This window comes from Ciconia boyciana, chromosome 13 (genome assembly GCF_034638445.1).
Source record: "Ciconia boyciana chromosome 13, ASM3463844v1, whole genome shotgun sequence".
Classification (NCBI taxonomy): domain Eukaryota; kingdom Metazoa; phylum Chordata; class Aves; order Ciconiiformes; family Ciconiidae; genus Ciconia; species Ciconia boyciana.
The window spans coordinates 299075-318968 of NC_132946.1; the positions used below are offsets into that span (position 1 = coordinate 299075).

A 19894-nucleotide genomic window follows, 5' to 3' on the forward strand; every position below is an offset into this window, starting at 1 on the left:
GCGTATGCTTCAGAGATTAAATTTAGTCGGTGATTTTATTACCCTTGTTATTTAATTTATCTTAACTGTTGCTTTCAAGCTGTGAACCAGCTGTTGACTTTGAAAAAACATTGTTCAATTTGAAAGGAGCATTTTAAAGCTTAATGTAATGGCTGTAAGTAATCACTACAGCAATTATATTCTCTGGTGTTGTGCGTCACTATAATAATATTGGAGGTTGTGAGAAAATGCAGGAGAGAAACACATCAAGCTCAGACTTCTCAGTTTTGCCCAGCATCTCTCTGTGTTGTATATAGCTTGGTGTCACTGCTTGAATTGTGGCAGGAAAACTGAAGCTCCACTCTGTTGTGGCTCTGTGTGTGCCCAGCAGGTATCGGGGGCTGCTTCTGAGCATTGTTCTCTGTCCTTCTTCTCAGACTGGACCCGTTTTTTTCTTTCTCTATACGGGCAGATTGTAGATGGACGCTTGCTGCAGTGGCAGAAGCCCCTGCCGCTCTGCTGCCTTCTCCTGACTAGTTCCAAGATGCTGCACTTGATATAGAGTGGAATTTTGGTTTTGAGTCTTCTTGAGCAGCTGCGGACCCACCTCGTATGGTGCCGGTGGTAGCAAAGCTCCTCACAGAGCGTTCAGAGAGGCTGGCCAGGTAGGGAACGCTTGGCATCCTGCAAAGTCAGGTCATGCTCCCATTGTGCTCTGGAAATGAGCAGCTACTTGCCATGGTGAGGAGAATTAACACAAAAGTTAAGGGTATGTTTTCATCCACGTTCTGAGAAGGAACGTCCTCCGTTTATTTGTGAGCAACTCTAGTTCAAGCAGGCTGGAGCTCTTGGGGAAGAGAACTTTCTGGGTCACTGCAGTGAAGAGAAGAGAAGCAGCATACACTCTGGATCCCTTCATGTTGTAACAAACCATGAAAATGCTGTGCAACTTCCTCTGCCCTGGAAATTCTCTCCATAATGATTTTAAAAGGAATGTAATACGCATCATTGTGGGAGTGGACTACATTTCACAATGAGTCACCTAGCTATGCTTTACACACAGCTTGTGTGTGGAAACCGTGGACTATAGTGGTGCTCTAAAAAGGTAGTCCACCAGATCGCACAACCGTGCAGGACCTCGCCTCTTCTCTGCTTTTGCCACTGTGTGTTGCACAGCAGGTTCAAACCACCTACCAACCTAAACCATCAGTTCCCGTTAACAGCTTTGTGAAGCAATAACGCAGCTGGGGAAGACCCAGTAGGAAGCTTAGATTCAGCAATATACTAAGCCTTCCCCAAATTTACTTTGCAGCAAGACCCTTCAGAATAAGGAGCTACTGACAGCAAGATTGAGCCAATGCAATATAGTGACAATAACAGGAAGAGCAAGCGTGCAGGGAGCTAGAGGCATTGAGAGCTTGGGACAAATGGGAGACCAGGCTTACTACTGAGCAAAATTGCTAGTGTTTGGGTGCTGTGGTTTTAAAGGAAGGATAGATGATGCATTTGGAAGTGGGTTTTGTGATGGCACTTGTAATGGATGGTAGTCATGGTGATACGATTGGGATGATCCTCTACTAAGAGGTAGTCCTGCTTTGGCATGGTAACAGTCAGCTAGAATGACCTGTACTTTACCTTAAAAGAAAAAAGTAAGATTAACATGAGAGTGAAAGGATACCCACGTGTATCTGTGTGTGCAGTATGCATCTGTATGACATCTGCCGCAAAATGCACTTTGAGGTAGTTTCCTGTTTCTCCACCTGTGTGTAGTGCACAGGAAGCAAAAGCACTTACACAGATCTAAGTGTGCTTCAGAGATCAGGCGTACCCCTTCCAGATGAGTGTGGTAGAAGCTGGGCTGCTGACTGTGGATTTGGCACAACGGGACAGAGACGGAATCCTCATTGTGACAAAGGCAATATGACATGTGAATTACATTACATACATATATGTATGTATAAATTAGACATTCAAAGAAGGTAACTGCTGGGATGGAGACAGACATGGAACACCATGTTCTGGAAAGTTAAAAGCTTAGCCAGCGTCCCAAGGTATTTTTTAATGTAGCAGAATTAAATTCCTTTGGGTGCAGCAAATGAGACACATAAAGTGTAATGCCCTGTGAAATCACAAAGAGCCACTTTCAACAGATGGAAAAAACAACTTTAATACAAAACCAAAAATTGGTAGACTCTGGCTTTGATAATCCAAATACCAGGTTACACTTTAACAGTATCCATTACTGTCTATAAAGTATATTTCAGTTGTTAAATGCACTTGCTGGTTTGTCACTGTATGGAATTTAAAGTGATGAATCCTATATTCTTCTGTCTTCTTCACTCTAAGAAATTATACAAAGTCTGTGACAAATGGCTCCCAAGTTACACATGCTCTTTCAGTCTGCTGTCTGCTGCACCTGTCCCGCTACTCTGAGCGTGGAGCCGAACCCCTTGTTTTGAAGCTGGTTTTTGGAGTCCCTGTGGCAGGGCGTGTTGAGAGCTGCGAGTGGACACAGATGGAGAGCCCATTGCCAGCGGCAGAGCTGCGGACTGGCACCCTCGAGCCAGGAGCTTTCCTGTGCCCCTGGAGAAGAAGCACCATCATGCAAGTGGGATGAGATTGCTCGCCTTCCCCTCATCGCACCACCTCTGACCTTCCTGATACACACCTCCGCAGTGGGGGCACCGTCCTGTGCTGCTCAGTGCAGCTCCAGGCAGGACTCAATGGGAACATTTGGCTGAATATTCCCAGGGTATGTCAACGCTACCACTTGGGAAAACTCCCAGTGCACCAGTCATTGTAACCCGATCAGGGAAAACCTGGAGACAGCATGGGGTGCAGGAGGAATCAGTGTCTTGTTCTTTTAGGAATACATGAAGTTAGTAGCATGTGAGTAAATGTGACACACCGAAGAGTTTGGACTCCTGTAGAGAAAGGCATGTCTCACAAATCTCGGAGTTCTCTGGAGGAGGCAGCAAACATGTGGGACAGAAGAACTGGATTTATACATTCCGCTTGGATTTCCAAAAAGAATTCAGCAAGGTCCCTTGTGAAAGACTTCTAAATAAAGTAAGCAGCTATGGGATGAGAGGACAGGTCCCCAGATGGACACATAACTTAAAAAGCATAGAGGAGTAAATGGCCAGTTTTCACAGTGAAGGGAGGTCACCAGAGGAATCCTGTGGGGATCCGTGCTTCAGCTGTTCGACATAGTCATACATGGTCTGGAGAAAAGGGCAAACAATGACTATGTTTGCTGACAATTCTCAGCTATTCAAACTAGTAAAAACAGGAGTTCACTGCAGAGCACTGTGGAAACTCTTCTGTATAGCGAGTGACTGACCTGATGTAATTCAGTGTAGAGAAAGAAAGTGATGAGCAGAAGGAGGAACAATCCTAATTTTGTGTATACAGTGATGAGTACAGAGGTGATTGTTAAGTCATGACTGAGACCTGGGATTGTAATAAATACTTATATGGAAATGCTGGCATAGCATTCAGTCATAAAAGTAAATAACATGTTAGGAGTTCTTAGAGAAGGAACAGAACAGGTAACAGGATTATGTCCTTACATAAATTCCTGGTGTTGCGCACCTTGAATACTCTGCAGTGCTGTTCCTCCATTTCAGAAAGCAAAGAACTGAACTAGAAAATGTTAGACAAGAGAGACAAAGATGATCAGAGATCTGGAATGGCTTCTTTATGAGGAGAGCTTTGCCTTGGAAAAGAGACAATTAAATGGAATACATGTGTATAAAATCATGTGAAATAGGAAGGATGAGGAAGGAATGATTGTTCACGGCCTCTCTTCATGAAGGAGCTGGGGGTGGAGGGAAGGACATAACCATACATATGTCAAACTCAAAGCAAAAAAAAAAAAGGGAGATACTTATTCACATTGTGCATATTGGAGCTGTGGAACTCCTTGTGCCAGGATGTTGTAGGTGCTAAAAGTTTCAAAAAATGAAAGCATAAAATTGTGGAAGAAAAATCCATCTGTAAATATGAAATACTGAAGACCCACCCCACTCTGACTCAGAAAGTTTCCAAACTGTATGCACATCACTAGAGGTTGGGGATGTGATGCTATGTGCTTTCCTAATTCTGATATTCTTCTCTAGACAGTCTTCTCCTGTCTGTTGCCAAAAGCAGGATCTTGGGCTGAATGGACTCTAGGTTTGAACTCACGTGGCCACTCTTACATGTCTATGTTATCCTAAATTTGACACAATTTAGGTAAGAAAGTGCATATGACGTAGGTTTACACTTAGAACCAATATTTTTCACTGTTTTATTTACCTCTAAAATTTTCCTCTGGCTCGTCAGAGATAACTGCAACCTTAGGCTGCCATGTGTTTGGCTCTTGCAGTAGAAGTTGCATTGCCAGCAGTGGAAGTCAGATCTAAAGACAGGAGACAAGTGCCTTGTTGCATGGATGTCAGATTCCACTGGAGATCGATAGGCGAGCCCCTGATCTGGTCATGTTTTGCTGATTGATTGGGGTGGAGGAAGAAAGGAAACAAAGAAGTTCAGTCAGCATCTAGGATTCATTCTGAGTTGTCTGTGAGGCAGTCAGTGAGGGCCTGGGAATGTTTATGGAGGCTTCTCTGCAGTGGATGGTGATCTAAGTCTGTGCACTTTTTGGTGAGTGTTCTTAATGCCTGTGCAAGAGGGTAGCAGCCTGCTAGCACAGAGGAACCCAGATGGTCAGGAGGTTGTGGCCTTTCTAGATGGGAATTTTGAACGGTTGAGCAGACACTGACTCCAGTCTGCACCGTTCCCATTCCTTTGCACACATTGTTGCTCACTGTATAGCACAAGAGTCATGGGGGTAAGTTCAGGGCTTCCTCTCACTCCATGGCTGTGTTGCTGTCAGGATGGAGCCGGCTCCCCAGCTTTTCCTCCGCAGGAATCTTCCCATTTACATGCTTCAGAATCATTCCTGTGGATTTAATTAATCACAGTTTACATGGCAATAACCCTTAGAATATTTTTATGGGTAAATAATGTGTATCCCCTGCTGTTGGGGGGGTCTGCTGGTTCTAACATTCAATTATTGTGTAATCTACTTCCCCTTAAATGATCAGAGGGTGAGACCAAAGGAAACTAACAGCAGCGGGAATAATTAGCAGCTACTTTGTGTCTGGGGCACGGATGTACCTTCTTAATGCTTGTTCAGAAGCCCCTACAGTTAAGGAGAATGCAGTTTTTTGGTGCTGCCAAGCGAGTGCCGCAGAGAGAGAGTCCGGTTGGCAGCGTGGTGCTGCGCACAGGGACCTGGCGAGTTCTCCACACAGGGAGCCTTATTCCCAGAGAAGTTCCATGCGAGTGAGGCTACTCAGCCCCTGGTACCTGACCGAGTCCAGTCCCTTTCCTCGCTGTGTGTCTGGCTGCGAGCTGTATTGTGAGGGGGCCTGGGAATGCCTGGCTGCAAGATTTTGTTCAGTCCCTCTTCTCCTATCAGGCAGGCTCAAAGCAGCTCCAGGTGGTCACAAGTATATCACTTTCTTGTGCAACAATGAGAAGGGGAGTGTCGTTGTCACCCAGCACCTTTGACAGAAGAGAAGGTGAAGAGGCTTGCCCAGGGCTGCACAGTATGTCTGCAACAGAGCAGAGTCCAGCAGAATGAGGAATTCACGTGTCTGTTGCTGGGAATTACCAGCCCCATGCTTTGCTGCAGCCAGACAAGCCCTTCTGCTGAACGGTGGTCCAGGAGCCATCCCGTCAGTGCAGGCCTGGCTGATAGCCTCTGGAAAGGTGACATGCCAGCCTGGCTAGCAGCCACATACACAATCACAACATGGATGGGGAGAGCTACTCTGAAGTGAGGTGATGTCTGGCTGGGAAGTGCTTGCTCAGGAGCACACTCCAGTCCCTGCATTGTGATTATCCTAAGCACCAGTGTATTTTTCCCAATTTATGTTTCCTTTTCCTCCCTCATCTATGCTACTTTTGCTTTAATTTAATGTTGTATTCTCTGTTGTAATTACTTCTTTAATCTGTAATGTTGCTGCCTGCCCGACTCCCCTAGCTCCTGGCCGCCTTCAGGACCAGCGCTGTAAACAAGTCATGGTGTCTCTCAACAGCAAGGTTCCTGCTGAAATAGCTCCCTAAATAAATAAAAGGCAAATTGGATATTGGAAAAGAACTTAAATAACATCTGAATTCCCAGGGAACTACATCTTACATCTCTGTTAGGGACAAATGGGTTCAACATAAGTAATAATCCTCTGGAATGAAAAATAAAGAAACACTGTTCATTCCAGCCCACAGAGGCTAGTGAGAATAGACACTGGTGATAAATAAAAGCAAAATGCAAAGATGTCCCTGGGTGGCAGAGGGGAGCAAAAGATTTAAACATCATTGGACTATAAGCACACGATCTCTGAAATGTGCCATAGCTTGCCTCCAGATAGCTGCTTTGGATATGATGGGTCTGGCTTTTTCCTCTTGTGTAATGGGAAGAAGCTAAAAGCCCTTTACTGGGACAGCATTACTGGCAGGCCTTTGCAGCACATGCTAGACCTTGACCTTACCAGATGGAGTTGCACCTTTCAAACACAGCCTCATTGTGCTGAATTCTAGCTCTTGAATGAAACATAACTAGTTGAAATTCTCTCAAGGACTTTCTTTCTGGTCTTTCCCCATACTGATGTAATGCTAAAATCCTCCCATTCCCACTTCATGTGATCTGTTAATGTTTGCATATTGATTGCTATGTCCTGGTTTGATACTCGCCCCTTCTCCACACCTACTTCAGGAGTTTATGACTGGACAAGCCCCAGAGAAGTGTGCACATCGGCTCCTGGCATTCTTCCTCTCCTGTGTGTGACATGCTCATCCTTTTGGTTCTCGGGCAACGTAATCCTGTCACTGGGTGGACCAACTGCTTTGTCACTGGATGCTTTGCTGCCTGAGCTATGAAGTCCTCAGTCGAAGCAGGACAGTGCCAGTGCTTCAAGTCTGTGACTGTGATCAAGCAGCTGAGCTCGCCGTGGTGTGGGTGTGATGGCATGTGCCATCAGGGGATCCCCATGCGTGCCCTATCCACTGCATCAGAACGCGAGGCAGGGAGTATGGGTTTTGCTACCCTTCATCTCTTTCCATCTGGTTGCTCCCCCAGGTACAGGCAGTGTGTATAACTACTGCCCTACTCTTCATCTTCCTTTGCATCTCCTGGGTGCATGTTCTTCCTGAAGAAAAGCTGATTCTTGCTCCTATGAGCCTGAGCTGAAGATGAGCGCATTTAGTGCCGTAGAAGAAGCCCTTCCTTTTGAGAAGAACTTTGTCTTTGCTAAAATGAAGTTCTTGATATGCCTGTTTATGAAAACCAGTCCAAATTATTCCCTGCCCAGCAGTGTTGTGCTGCACCCTGCTAATGGTTTAATTATTTAATTAGTCAGCTCCTGAAGAGGGCAGCATGGGTTAGCTGATGCTCCTTCACGTGGAATTGTACTTTATATTCCAGCCATGTCTAAGGCAGAGCTAGTGAAATGTAAAAGAGCATTGAAGGAATTGGTAGTAAAACTCTTGGCTCTGTGATAAGATGCCTGGGCTGAGCAGCCAGAGTTATCCCCATTGCTGTCACTACAGCAGAATATGCCTCTCGCCAGCAGTTGTGCTACCTGCCACAGGCTGACGTGAAATGGTGAAATGCCTGGTGCTGGTGGGACCTGCCTGCAGGGTGTCCAGGGGAGAGCACAGACACAGAAGAGCACAGGTAGGAAACCCCAGCCGCTCCCCTCTCTTCAAAAGACTGACCCTACATATCAGATGGATTTTGAGACTCCGGAGTTGTGGACAGGTTGTTATTAGTTGTTGAGCACTGATGTTGCACTCAGCTCTGTGGAATGTACACAAAATAACAAAATGAGAATACAAATCCCCTACCCCAAGGAGCTTGCACAATGGCGGGGTATGAAGTACTTTTTTCACTAACAGGAAGACACTGGGAGACCTAAGGGAAGGGATCAGCTTAGTTAATGAATCCTGGGACTTTGGTGCCTGACTGTCTTACAGGTGATGAATGAACAGCTTTTTTCCTTGAAGCAGAAACTGGGATGGTCTTAAGCACACAACAAGCCTGGAAAATCACATGGAAGTACTCGTGACATCCACATTAATACCAGATGAACTAATCAGGATTAATGTTAGTGGGAGTAATACCAGTGGATATCACAATGATTAGACTATTATAATAATGAGTTTTCCAGGGAGGATGATGACAGGTGATTTATATACTGTACAGGTATTTCTTCTGTGTATCCAGACGATAAGCAACTCTGGCACTTTGCTACATTTTCCTTATTCCTGAAGTTGCCCAGAATGTGGCTCTCTTCTAAGTAGTTAGTTGGCCAGAAAGATCCTGGACAGGAAGGGAGGGAGGGCTGAGTAGAGGAACAGGATGCTGGTGTTTCATTCCTTAACTGCTTGGAGAGAGCTGTTGTGAACCTAGCCCTGAGACGTTTTCTGGCCTCACTGGGAAAAATGAGAACTCTGTCTGGAGATGTGATGCAGGGACAGTTTTACAAGCACCAGAAGTACTCATAAGCAGTAAAGTGATGAAGGTCTGACTGCTGTTTTATCACCAAGCTCTACCTTTCTGCTCTACAGGCATCAGCTGCTGTTTTCTGTTCTGGTATTCATAAGAAATATATCCAGTGGAATATAAACCTCAGTGGTAAAGGCAGTTTCATGTGGTGTATATGTGTACAGTCTTTGGCCACAGAAGGCCATGATCTGACTGTGCTAGGAGTCACTGTCATGTAATAGTGATTGCGCAGAAAAAATGAGGAACCTAAGGTAGTAAGAAAAGGTAGTTGCAATTTTCCATGCATGGCATTTCATCCTTCGCCATTTTTTCTGTGTCTTTGCTAAGCACTGACCGTAATTGTTGCCATCTAGGATGCACAGTCACTTTTCCATAGGCTTTCCACCATCTCTCTAGGCTGGCAAGAGATAAGGAGTTACGGTATTCTTGTGTAGAGCCTATTCTGCCAATGTGTTGTCAAATTGTTTGGAAGAAATTTCTTCTTCTCTGGAACTGAAATCAGAGGACAGGGAAGCTACCCAGTAGCTTGTTGAGGATGCAGAAATGATGCAGCATTTGAAGCTCTCACGGTAAATATTGAAACTTTTTATTGATTTGTTGACAGAGTGACCGGGGCAGCGACAGCTGAAATTCTTTTTTCTCCTCTCTCCTCTTGATTTGAGGGATACCTGGATCCTTTCCAGAGTCCCATTTTGGACTTTAGAAGCTATGTGGGTACCTGCGTCCCATCTGCAGCCTCATTAGTTAAATATACAACTTTCTACCTTTGATGCCCACCTTGGGGAGGGTAACACAGTATCACCATTATTCTCAGTTTTATAATCACTTTTAAAAATTAAATGAAGTGTTTGGTAGTAATAATAGTAATGATTTTCAGTGTAAGCCTGAAAAAATGAAAATAAGTTCAGAGCATTTTCAACATTGAATTTTCATTATGGGTATTTCAGCTGCTTCCCTCTCAGCAGGGATTGTTCATTTGTTCCTCCTGCTGTGTGCTTTGCACACTAAGACCTGGGCAGCTAATAAGTGGGCGAGTGCCACAGACGCTGAGCGAGCCGTGTTCATTCTGATTCCTGCAGCAGGTTAAGGTTGAATAGTGAGTTAAAAAGCCGAGGCTGACACGGCTGCCTCAAAATTAAGTGTCAGATGTTTCAACTGTACTCATTTTGGGGTAGAATGAGATCTGAGGCAGCATCTTCCAGGTGATAAAGTCCTGCGTGTCCTTTTGTTTTCACATTAAGAAATTACTTTGGGACAAGTTTCCAGATGAAAGCAGCTAAAAAATTCCTGGGATTTTCCCATCATTTTTGTGATTCCTAAGCAGGGACAGCACCTTCTGCCACAGGAAAGAGCTGTGTGCTCTGCAGCAGGTTAATAGGCTCTTTTTTCCTTTGGAAATGCTGCAATTCCTTTCCTGTCACCATAATCCTCAACCCTCAGGTGACATCGTGGGCTTGTTAGAGCCCTGTCCAGAAGAGATGCTGTGTTCAGACTGTAACCTGGCGGAGAGGTAGTGTCCTGAGGCAGAGCTGCTTGCCCCCCCACCCCTCCGTCCGGGAAGCGATGATACACACGAGGACTGAGCGTGAGGGGATGGGACGGGTGTGACCTCGTGCTGGTTGTGCTTCTCATTTCAGTGAATTCAAAGCTATCTGCATGAAGTGTTGGTTTGGAAGTGTTAGTTTGGAAACGCACGTAACCCTAGGCACATACACCTAGGGTTAATGTGTTATCAGTGTTACACCAGGGAACTTCATTACATGCTGTTTAGATACACAAACATTTTTATGAAAAGTGCCCCCCCATTGGTACTTCTGTTTTATTTTAAACAACCTGACTCATGAAAGGCAGCTGGTAATCTACATTAAAGCAAGACTGTGCTGTGCTACGTTGCCACTTGAATGCTTAAACACCTCAGAGGTTCTTCTGCAGATTTGCTCAGCTGACCGTGTCATCTTTACGTGCAGCCCTGAGGGTCTCCTGGCCAGGGCCAGAATGGGAGAGAATGCAGGCCAGACTTGATTACTAATTACCTGCATTCTGAACTTACTCTATTTGATGCTTGTATTAATCTATTTTTAAAACTGTGATTAGACTTTGCAGATATCTCACTGATACGCAAATGTCAGGCTGGGAAGTAGCCTCACGCCAAAGAGAGCTCCTGTGAGGTGGTTGTTCCCAGCAGAAGCAGGCCTGCTGTGACCACAGGGTGTTCTGAATAGGCAACACTCGGTCTTGACAGGCTTGGGGCTTGATATTGCCCTTTCAGAGAGATTCTGGCTTTGCTTAACCCCCTTCCTAGTGCTTTCTGATCTGTATTGCAGAATGAAATGCCTGATTCAGTTCTAGATTAACTTGGTCTCTCCTTCACAATGTAGATTTACCAAGGATCTCTGCTGGGGAAATCAAATGGAGTGCCCTGGCAGGTGATAAAGACGTCTGGGAACATATTGTGTCATCTTGCTGAACCATGTTAGGTCTCTTGTCACCAGCTAAAGATCAAGATGCTGCATTCAGCTCATTTGTTTCAGAAGTAAAATAGGAATACAGGAACACTGCCAAGGCCCTTTCATGGTGCTGGGCTAGCTCCACAGTGAGCAACCCCACAGACAAGAGTGGAGTTAGTATGATTTACACCAGCTGTGAATCTAGTTCCCTGCACTCACTTTTTTTGTGCTTTTCACACTGGTAAGATGAGCAGTTGAGCGTTTGCTAGGGAGTACGTCAAACTTGCTAGTTTTGCTCAGTCTTGGATCGAGGGAGCAGCAGTACTGCCTAGAGGCTGGAACTGGAGAGTTCAATAATTTTGCCACCAGAACCCCATTAGCTAGAAAGGGGGTTGTCATGGTTTAACCCCAGCTGGCAACCAAGCCGCACCCAGCCGCTCGCTCACTCCCCCCTGGTGGGAGGGGGGAGAGAATCAGAAGAGTAAAAGGGAGAAAACTCAAGGGTTGAGATAAAGACAGTTTAATAGGGAAAGCAAAAGCCACGCACGCAAGCAAAGCAAACCAAGTAATTCCTTCACTCCTTCCCATGGGCTGGCAGGAGTTCAGCCATCTCCAGGAAAGCAGGGCTCCATCACGCCTAACGGTGACTTGGGAAAACAAATGCCATTGCTCCGAACAGCCCCCCCTTCCTTCTTCTTCCCCAGCTTTATATACTGAGCATGACTCCATATGGTATGGAATAGCCCTTTGGGCAGTTTGGATCAACTGTCCTGGCTGTGCCCCCTCCCAGCTTCTTCTGCACCTGGCAGAGCATGGGAAGCTGAAAAGTCCTGGACTAGTGCAGCAACAACTAAAACATCTCTGTGTTATCAACGCTGTTTTCAGCACAAATCCAAAACATAGCCCCATACCAGCCACTATAAAGAAAATTAACTCTATCTCAGCTGAAACCAGATCACTTATTCTGATACAGAAGCTTTGAGAATTTATTAACCATTAACATTCATGTGCAATCAAAACATAACTTTTTTCCTAACAGTTAGATGTTCAGAGTTGTTAAATTCGACTTTCCAGAAATGGTTGCCAGTAGCATAATTGAGCAGTTAACTAAATATATTAATGCCCTTTGCTTTGGTGTAATTAGAGACCTAAAAAGTACATTTTAGCAAGTTGAAAGTGTTAATACAGGCCCACACATTTGCACATTTTCAGCTTTGTAACATTACCTAGGCTGCTGGAGCATGGAGACCAGGGCTAAACCTCCCAGTGCTCTTAGAACAAACCAAGGAATCACACCTGTTTTGTGGGGGTTGGTGGGGCAAGTTGTGCTTTAACATGCAAATAAAGTACCCAGTGCTGTAAGCTGTGCAGGTTCCAACCACTTTGTAATCCGTGTTGGACAACTGTTGATTGGTTTGGAAGACAAACCCACCCAGGGGCCGAACTCATGGTTGGTGCAAGCACTGCGGGCTCCCAGAGCGCAGAGTTGGCTGAAGTTGTGCCTGGCTGTGGCAGTGATGCAGAGGCAGTTTTGCATTGGAAGTAATTAGGTAGCAAGTTGCATGGCTGCCTTGCATGTGTTCCCCCAGCAGGGACTCACCTTCCCCAGTCTGGGGTAGTGCCATGGCAGCCGTGGTGTTTTCCTGCCGTCTGTTAAATGTGTTTGCTTTACATGGCATTTCCTCTGCAAGAACAGAAGAGCTCTAGATACACTGTAGTGATGAACATATGTTCAGGCTACTGCAGCAAATAAGACCACAGGAACTGTGAGCGTTGTTAGTTTTCCTTATCTTGTAATTCAGCTGAAACTTGAAAAAAAGTGTTAGTGTTCGTTATGGGGATGGGTCTGCCTGCATGGTCAGCGCTCTGTGGAACCTCAGACATAGCACATCCACTCAGTGTCTCTGTGTGTGGGATGCGAGGGCTGGTTAGTTAGTGGGCCAGTTAGTTAGCTGGTTGGCCCTGACTGGCTGTTACTGTCTCATGGGTAAGAAATACTCCCAGACCTGTGAGCAGACCAGCACTTCTATTGTGAGATTGTGTAGGAGAGAAAGAGGATGACAGGGCTTAGGCTGAAGAGGTGACCGCACTTCTGCTTTTCAGACTCAGCCTGCTAAAACTGGCCAACTTTTACATGAAATGCTTTTACAACAGCAGGGGCTCTCCCTGAGACACCAGGCTGAGGAATGTGGTGCGGTTCGGCAGCGAGTGTCTGCCTGGCGGGGCTGGAGGTCCCTCTCCTGAAGATGTTTCAGCACAGCCAGGGGCTCTAGGCTATGCGCAGGAGTCTGGTGGGTGAGGCTCTCTGCTTTGTTCTCGACAGGTGTGTCACAGTAACTGCTTCCCAAAGTGTAGTTTTATCTTCATCTCCATGAAAAATATCCACTCCTGTCACAACATGCACGGAAGAGCAAACCATCCCCAGGGGATCTGTGGGAGATTGGCCACGCAGCCACAACTGCACAATAGGTGTCCAGGCTGCCAGTGTACCCTACCCGTGCCCACTGGGGTAGCAGTACATGTCTCTCTGCAGGCCATAATTCTGCACAGTCTAATCAAGGTACTGGAGAAGGTGTTCGTTAAAGCGTCCCCTTCTCAGTGACTTCTACAATGAGAATCTGTCAGACTGCTCCCTGCCTAGAGACGTTCGTGCTTGGAAATGCAGCTTTCTGCACTGTGTGGTACTGGCCTGACGAACTGTCCTGAACACCTCTGCTACTGGTGCATCACAGTCTTCTGGGACTCCAACTTTCTCCCTCTGCCTCCTGCACCAGAAAGATTCTCCAGGGTCTGTTTCCTCTGTCAAATCCAGTGGCTGCTTCTTTCTCTCCACTGGTCCCCAGGTCATCACAGGCTGCTGCCATTGACCATTTTGGCTTTTGTTGCTGCAAAGACGGTCCCCAAAAAGCTGAAGAAGCAGACAAAGAGTAAGAAGAGTTTCCAGGAGAAGAGAAGTGAACTTTTTGATTAAATTTGTGAGAAACCTTGACTCCACTGCAGCTTATCAAAGCCAGGTCAAGGCATCTTTTAAACTTTACAAACATGACATTTGTTCCTCCAAGGCTAAACCCACAGTCAAAAGTTATGCACAAGTAGCAAACTTCTCTGGGGATTTTCACTTTCTCCCCATGCCCATGTTCCTGTGCACCTGTGCAGGACAGGCAGTTCTGGTTAAATGTCAATGTGTGAAAGCAACTAGAACAAGAGAGATGCTGTTTGACTCTCACTGCTTTGCAGCCCTCATGAAAAACCCTCATGACAACGCCCCAATTAACAACCTATCCAGCCCCAGGTTTCATGACAGGGCAGTGGAGAGCTCTGGGGAACTTCCAGGTGTTCTGCTTTGCCAGGTCTGAAAACCATGGTTTGAATGAACACCAGGCTCCTGAATGCCAGTGACACACTGCACAGATAAAATTACTCAGAGCCCTAGGTGCAGGAGTTGCCTGAAACATGCCATATGGCTGAGTTCAAGGTCAAGCATCAAGAGCAGATTGTCAGAATGTGGCATCTGGAGACCCCAGGGCTCAATTTCCTAGAGCTGTTTTCTGTGCACAGAGACCAGAGCACACATTGCATCACCTTCCTGCTCTCTGAGCCCTTGCATTCATCACAGTCAGTGCCTCACTGAAGGTTATAGGATGTCATCTTACACTGTTTCAGAGGTTTATTCTTTACCAACAGGAAATTTCCAGCCTTGGTGTGGACCGGTTGCTTCCCTCTTCTGTGAGCTGTAGACTTACAAAGAGATGTTCATATTTTAAATATGGTGCAATGACATCAATAGTAATAATTATTGCATGCATCAAAGCTTTGGAGATTAGCCATGGATCATGCATCTAAATGGCAAATGGTTATAATAGCTCCATACGTGAAACATCAAAGTCTGAGGAAATGTTGCTCTGTTATAAAAAATACATCAGAATGATCATTCCACTCCAAGCAAAGTGCAGAACTGTAGACGTGCATGGAACAAATGCAACACATTTCATACTCATTTGGGTGTTTCAAGTATGGGAAAAATTGATTCCACAGCTCCAATTACCAATCCACATCAAGTCGAGACTGTATTGAAATTATGAGATTTCACACAATATTAGGCTTAAGTTGACTCCTCCTTGTGAAAATGTATTTATAATTAGGGCCTAGAAAAGCAAGAAGCAGTATTTGGGGTTTTAATTTTTTATATCCTCCCTGGCAGAGAGAGAAGTGGCTGAGATGATTGAATAAAATTCTTAAACCCATGATGTTTCAAGTATCCTTTTGCTGAATTGAAATGGCTTTCTCCTAGATTAAAGGAACTGCACTGTTGTTTTCTTTGTTAGGAGAAAAGTACTCCAAATGGAGAAAAGCCCAGGCTGTCTCTACTGAGCCTGGGGACAGCTGCTGGAATAAGAAAATGCAAAACAGTCACTAGAACAAGAGAACCTCTGAACTCAGCAACTGAAATTCCCAATTACAGATGTGCTGCTGTTTCTCCTCCCTCATCACAGCTGTTTAGCTTGATCACTCCCCCAGCCCCAGTGGGACGAACAGTGTGAAGGATGCGGTGCCATGCGTGCTCCGACAGCCAAATCAAAGGCCCATCCAAGTCTGTGCCTCAGCTATGAGTCTGGAGGAAATCAGAGACCCTCATTAAAGTTTCAGAAAAACCTAACTGGTATGAGGACAGCATTCAGAAATGTATTTGGGGAAAACAAATATTGTTTTAACTCTATTAATAATTGATGCGTTGCCAGCAGAGATCCTCATAGCATTAGGGGAATTGAAAATTAAAGGCACAAAGACACTACTTTAAGAAAACATCTTGATAAATAATTAATATGGCATAGGTCTACTGGAATCTGAAGAGTGTAGGTTTTAGCTTGTCTTGTCAAACCTATGCTTTCTAATACCACAGTTTCTTCCAGAATGAGAGCATGGTCATTTTCGTTTTATATTGACAAAAGCTCTAGTTGCTTATGCTGCTCAGCTGGAATCATTTACTGGCTTCTCTGTCAGTTGCTTGAGCGGATCCCCTAGGATCCTAAGTAGCACATACCCAAAGATCATGGCTTTCTTAAATCAAGAGGGAAAAAAGATTGATGATTATTTAGCAAACAGAAGAGAACATGTCTGTTTCAGGGAAACTGCTGTTTGTCAGGGTCAAACTGGATCAGAAGAGGAAAGCCTGGCAATTCCTGATTAGCAACACGATGTATAAATAGCTGGGAGAGGTGCCTTGGGATGTGTAACACCCAGGCACAGCTACTGCTTTAGTTTGTGTGTCCCTAGAGAGATGCATTTTCAATGGTGAGGCCAATCTTGGGGAATACACTGAATAATTCAGTGGCTGGCACTTCCCCTGTGCATTCTATCTGCTGGGGATCTTAAGGACAAGAAAAGAGCAACCCAGCATTCCACAGAATACAAGCCCATCGGTATGACTAAAGAAAGGCTGGACATAGAATGTGCTAAAGGAAGTAAATACGGAATTTCTGCATTTGCCTCCAGAGCAGCTCTCTGCCACCACTGTGAGCAGAGCCTGTGAGAAGCAGCGTTCAGAGACGTGGCTGAAGAGTTTGGCTGATGCACAGTTCCTGACATGGAGAGACACCGTAGTTTCAAAACAGAATACTGAGCACCGTGTTAACTAACAGAGCTCCTGCCATCTCTGAAAACCTGTGTGTTGCTGAAGGGCGTACGAGCTCTTTAAAGTCCCGATTTATTCCAGTCCACTCCTGTCTTTTAGGTTGTTATAATGAAGCAGCTAGTAAGTCAGGCATAATTGCTGGCAGGCATTCGAATTTAAGAAACTGCACAAGAGCATCCACAGAACTATATTTATCATTTCATTCCTTTAAATAAAGCAAAAGTGAATGCTGCTTCTTCATTACAAATGTCTCAGTGCTTTACATGCAAAAGGTTTGTTGAGATTGATGGAATTCATAAATACCCTTTATTTACTACAGCAAAGTTAATAATTAAGCAGAAGAGAGAATATCCATGAATGCTGTTGTAAAAATAATTCTTGCCCTAGTTCCAAGCAAAAAGCCCATGTAAATTAGTGATTGAGAACATAAGGGTGATCCCCTAGAACTATAAAGGGGGAGGTTCATTTTTTCCATTCTGGATGAAGTAAATACACCGGTCAGACATTGGCAAGTGCAAAATTATCCGGATTGCAGCTGATTGTGTTCTGTCCCAGGTAGATGCCCCTTTCACCATCCCCTGGTACATGGACCACATTCAGCGTGTCTGCCCTGTGCTGAGCGAGGGCTCACCATTCCTGCTTGCTGCTGCGACCGCCTGCGGCTCAGTCAGGCCCTTGTTGAAACTGGAATGTAAAGCACGTGGGCTGGCACCCACTGGGAAGGTCGGGCCTGACATGCCAGAGAAAGGGTTGTGGAAAATCACCTCTTGCCCGCAGTCCAGAGAAGCGGATTCCCTCGAAGAAGAATCCTTTGGTTTCAGTGCCGTTATTTCCTCTTGACTGCACTGCGGTTCCTCTCCAGGACGGCTCCCCCGGCCCCTGCTGGGGCTCAGCTGGGAGAACGGGCAGCACACTGGTTAGAGCACAGCAACAGCGAGGCCACAGGGAAGAGCCACACGCGGCGGCTGCGGAGCTCAGGATGGGGTGCGAGTGCCGTGCGGGAGGGCTGCTGGGTGGGCTGCTGGGTGGGCTGCTGGGTGGGCTGCTGGGTGGGCAGCCGTGGGAGCTCTCCCGTCTGAGCGCGGTGAAGGCCAGAGCTGCTGCCCTGCAGGGAGCGGCTGGCGGCAAGACTGCACCTTCCCGTGCCGTTCCTCCCCACCCCGCTGCTGCAGCGGTTCCTCGGTGGGGCCTTGCCTGCGGCTCTCTGTACTTCTGCTTCCACTCCTGCCCTGCTCTGTACCCTCTCTGCTGCATTCCTCCACCTCTCTCCCTGCTCCTGCCTGGCGCTGCCTGCCCCGTCTCCCAGCCTTGCTTCTGCCGTGTCCCTCCCTCTTGCTGCTTTGCTTTCCTGGCGTAGAGGCCTTCTATCCATCCTGCTGCTGGCTGGCAGGGTGAGCTTCCATGCCTGCCAGACAGCCCTATTGTTATTTAAAGATGCTGACTCTGGGAGCCTCATCCCCATCAGGCAAAGCTGAGAGTCTGTCTGATTTAACAAAGCAGGGAAACAAGCCAGTCAGAGTTATCTCGATCTGAAGCATATTCTAGGAGTGATTAGCTGCCTAAACTTACACTGTAATTATCTGTGCTGAGTGGCTTCTGCACATCATTGCCCGTTTTTTTGAGTGTTTTTATTTAAGTTGATAATGGAAAATTAATAAAGCCTTAGTTCCACTCTGATTTTGACACTTGTGCCAGAAAATATCTGAAGATGAACATTTTTGTGTTCACAATAGTTAGATTAATATTTAATTTGCTGGCATCCAGCAAGCTGATTAGTTTTCCTCTGATATGGCTCAACTTTGTAATTACAGGAGCTGGCTCCTCCTGCTTTGTGCCTGGGGTAAGAGGCTCAGAGGCCGTCCTGACATCACTGTGACCACGATTTCACCAGGCTGACGCACTGTGAGGCTGTCATCATCTGAAATCTCTGCTCCTGGAAAGAGGTACAGACTGGGACCTGCTCCATATCTTCTGAGGACAGAGAAGATCTGTCCTTGATTGCATTTAAACTGAAGGGAAAGAGAGCGGAAACAAGATGCAGCCATGTCAAGTCTCAAGGAACGCGTGGTATTTGCCTGCTGCTGCAAGCCAAGCCTTCCTTGGTGACACAGCCCATGTGGTGCTGCAGGTGTAGGGGAGATCCCGCAGCACTACAGCTTGTCTTACACTGGGGACAGGCAGAGCTAACCGAGACACAGGAAACCCCCCTTGATGGTGATCCTCTGCTGAGCCTGGGGAACGCTGCCGGTGACAAGCCATTGAAGGCCTCCAGCGCCAGCGCAGAGGCAATCTGAGAGAAGGCTCAGTGTGGCATGGAGGGCTGGCTAGCTGGGGCCGCTCTTCGGCCACGGCCATTAGCAGATGCTTGTGAAAAGCCTACAGCAGACAGGGCATGGACTGCGTGATTATTTGCCCGCGGTCCTCAGAGATCCTGCTCACAGCCCTTCTGGAGTAGTGGTTGTGTCTGACCATTGCACTGAACTGGCAGGTGGGGCTGTGCTCCAGGTGTGTCTCTGAAGCTTCTTGAAACCCATGAATATGTCTGGGCTCCACAGCGTTCTGGGCAAAGAGACACATTTGATTCTGGGGTCATACTGCCCTTCCTCTTTCAGCCTGATACCGAATAATTTCACTGGCACCTCCTGATTCCTGCATTGTGACAACGGGCTAGTGCACATTTGGTGTGCTCTGGTGATCCCTCCTGCTAGGGACGGTCCTGCCTCGCATTTGTAGGCGCGTTGTCTGCCTGAGTTTTGCTGGACCCTCCCTCTGCCTGCTCTCGGGGAGGCAGGGGCAACAGGCGAACTCACAGCCTTTGTTCCCAGGACCATGCTCCCAATGCTTCCTTCACAAATGGGACTACCACCTGCGACTCAGTCGTCCGAGTGATTAAGCCTTCCCTGTTTGCTCAGAGAGCAACTATGGCTCAGAATCAAATTCAGCCTTTAGAATTAACCCATCTGTAATGTCTATTAAGTCTGGATTCCCCTGACCAGTCATGCAAAGTAACATCTTGTCTTAGTGCCATATTCATCTTGCACTGTCAGTTTTACCCAACTCCTAAGCACTCAGTAATAGCAAGACTGTCAGGGTGTTAGTTATTCATTAGTTTTCACTCACTTGAAGAATATATCGTTGTCATAATATGGCACATTGCACTGGGAACAAACTCCCCATGCAGACAGGGATTAGGGCCATTTTTCAAATGCTGCTGACTGTTAATTTGTACATTGTTTGAAGGGAAAAAGTCTTGTTAGAACTCCATTTTGAACATTACTTTGACAG

At 46.2% G+C, this 19894-nt stretch overlaps 1 long non-coding RNA gene across 2 annotated transcripts in view; it reads left to right on the plus strand.

The window, feature by feature from the left end:
- LOC140659162 (uncharacterized) overlaps nt 1-19894 on the plus strand; it is a 165976-nt gene that overhangs the window by 9610 nt on the left and 136472 nt on the right. For both annotated transcript variants that reach the window (XR_012044999.1, XR_012044998.1), the window contains exon 2: nt 18421-18552. This is a non-coding gene — a long non-coding RNA (uncharacterized lncRNA). The remainder of the gene's footprint in view (nt 1-18420; nt 18553-19894) is intronic.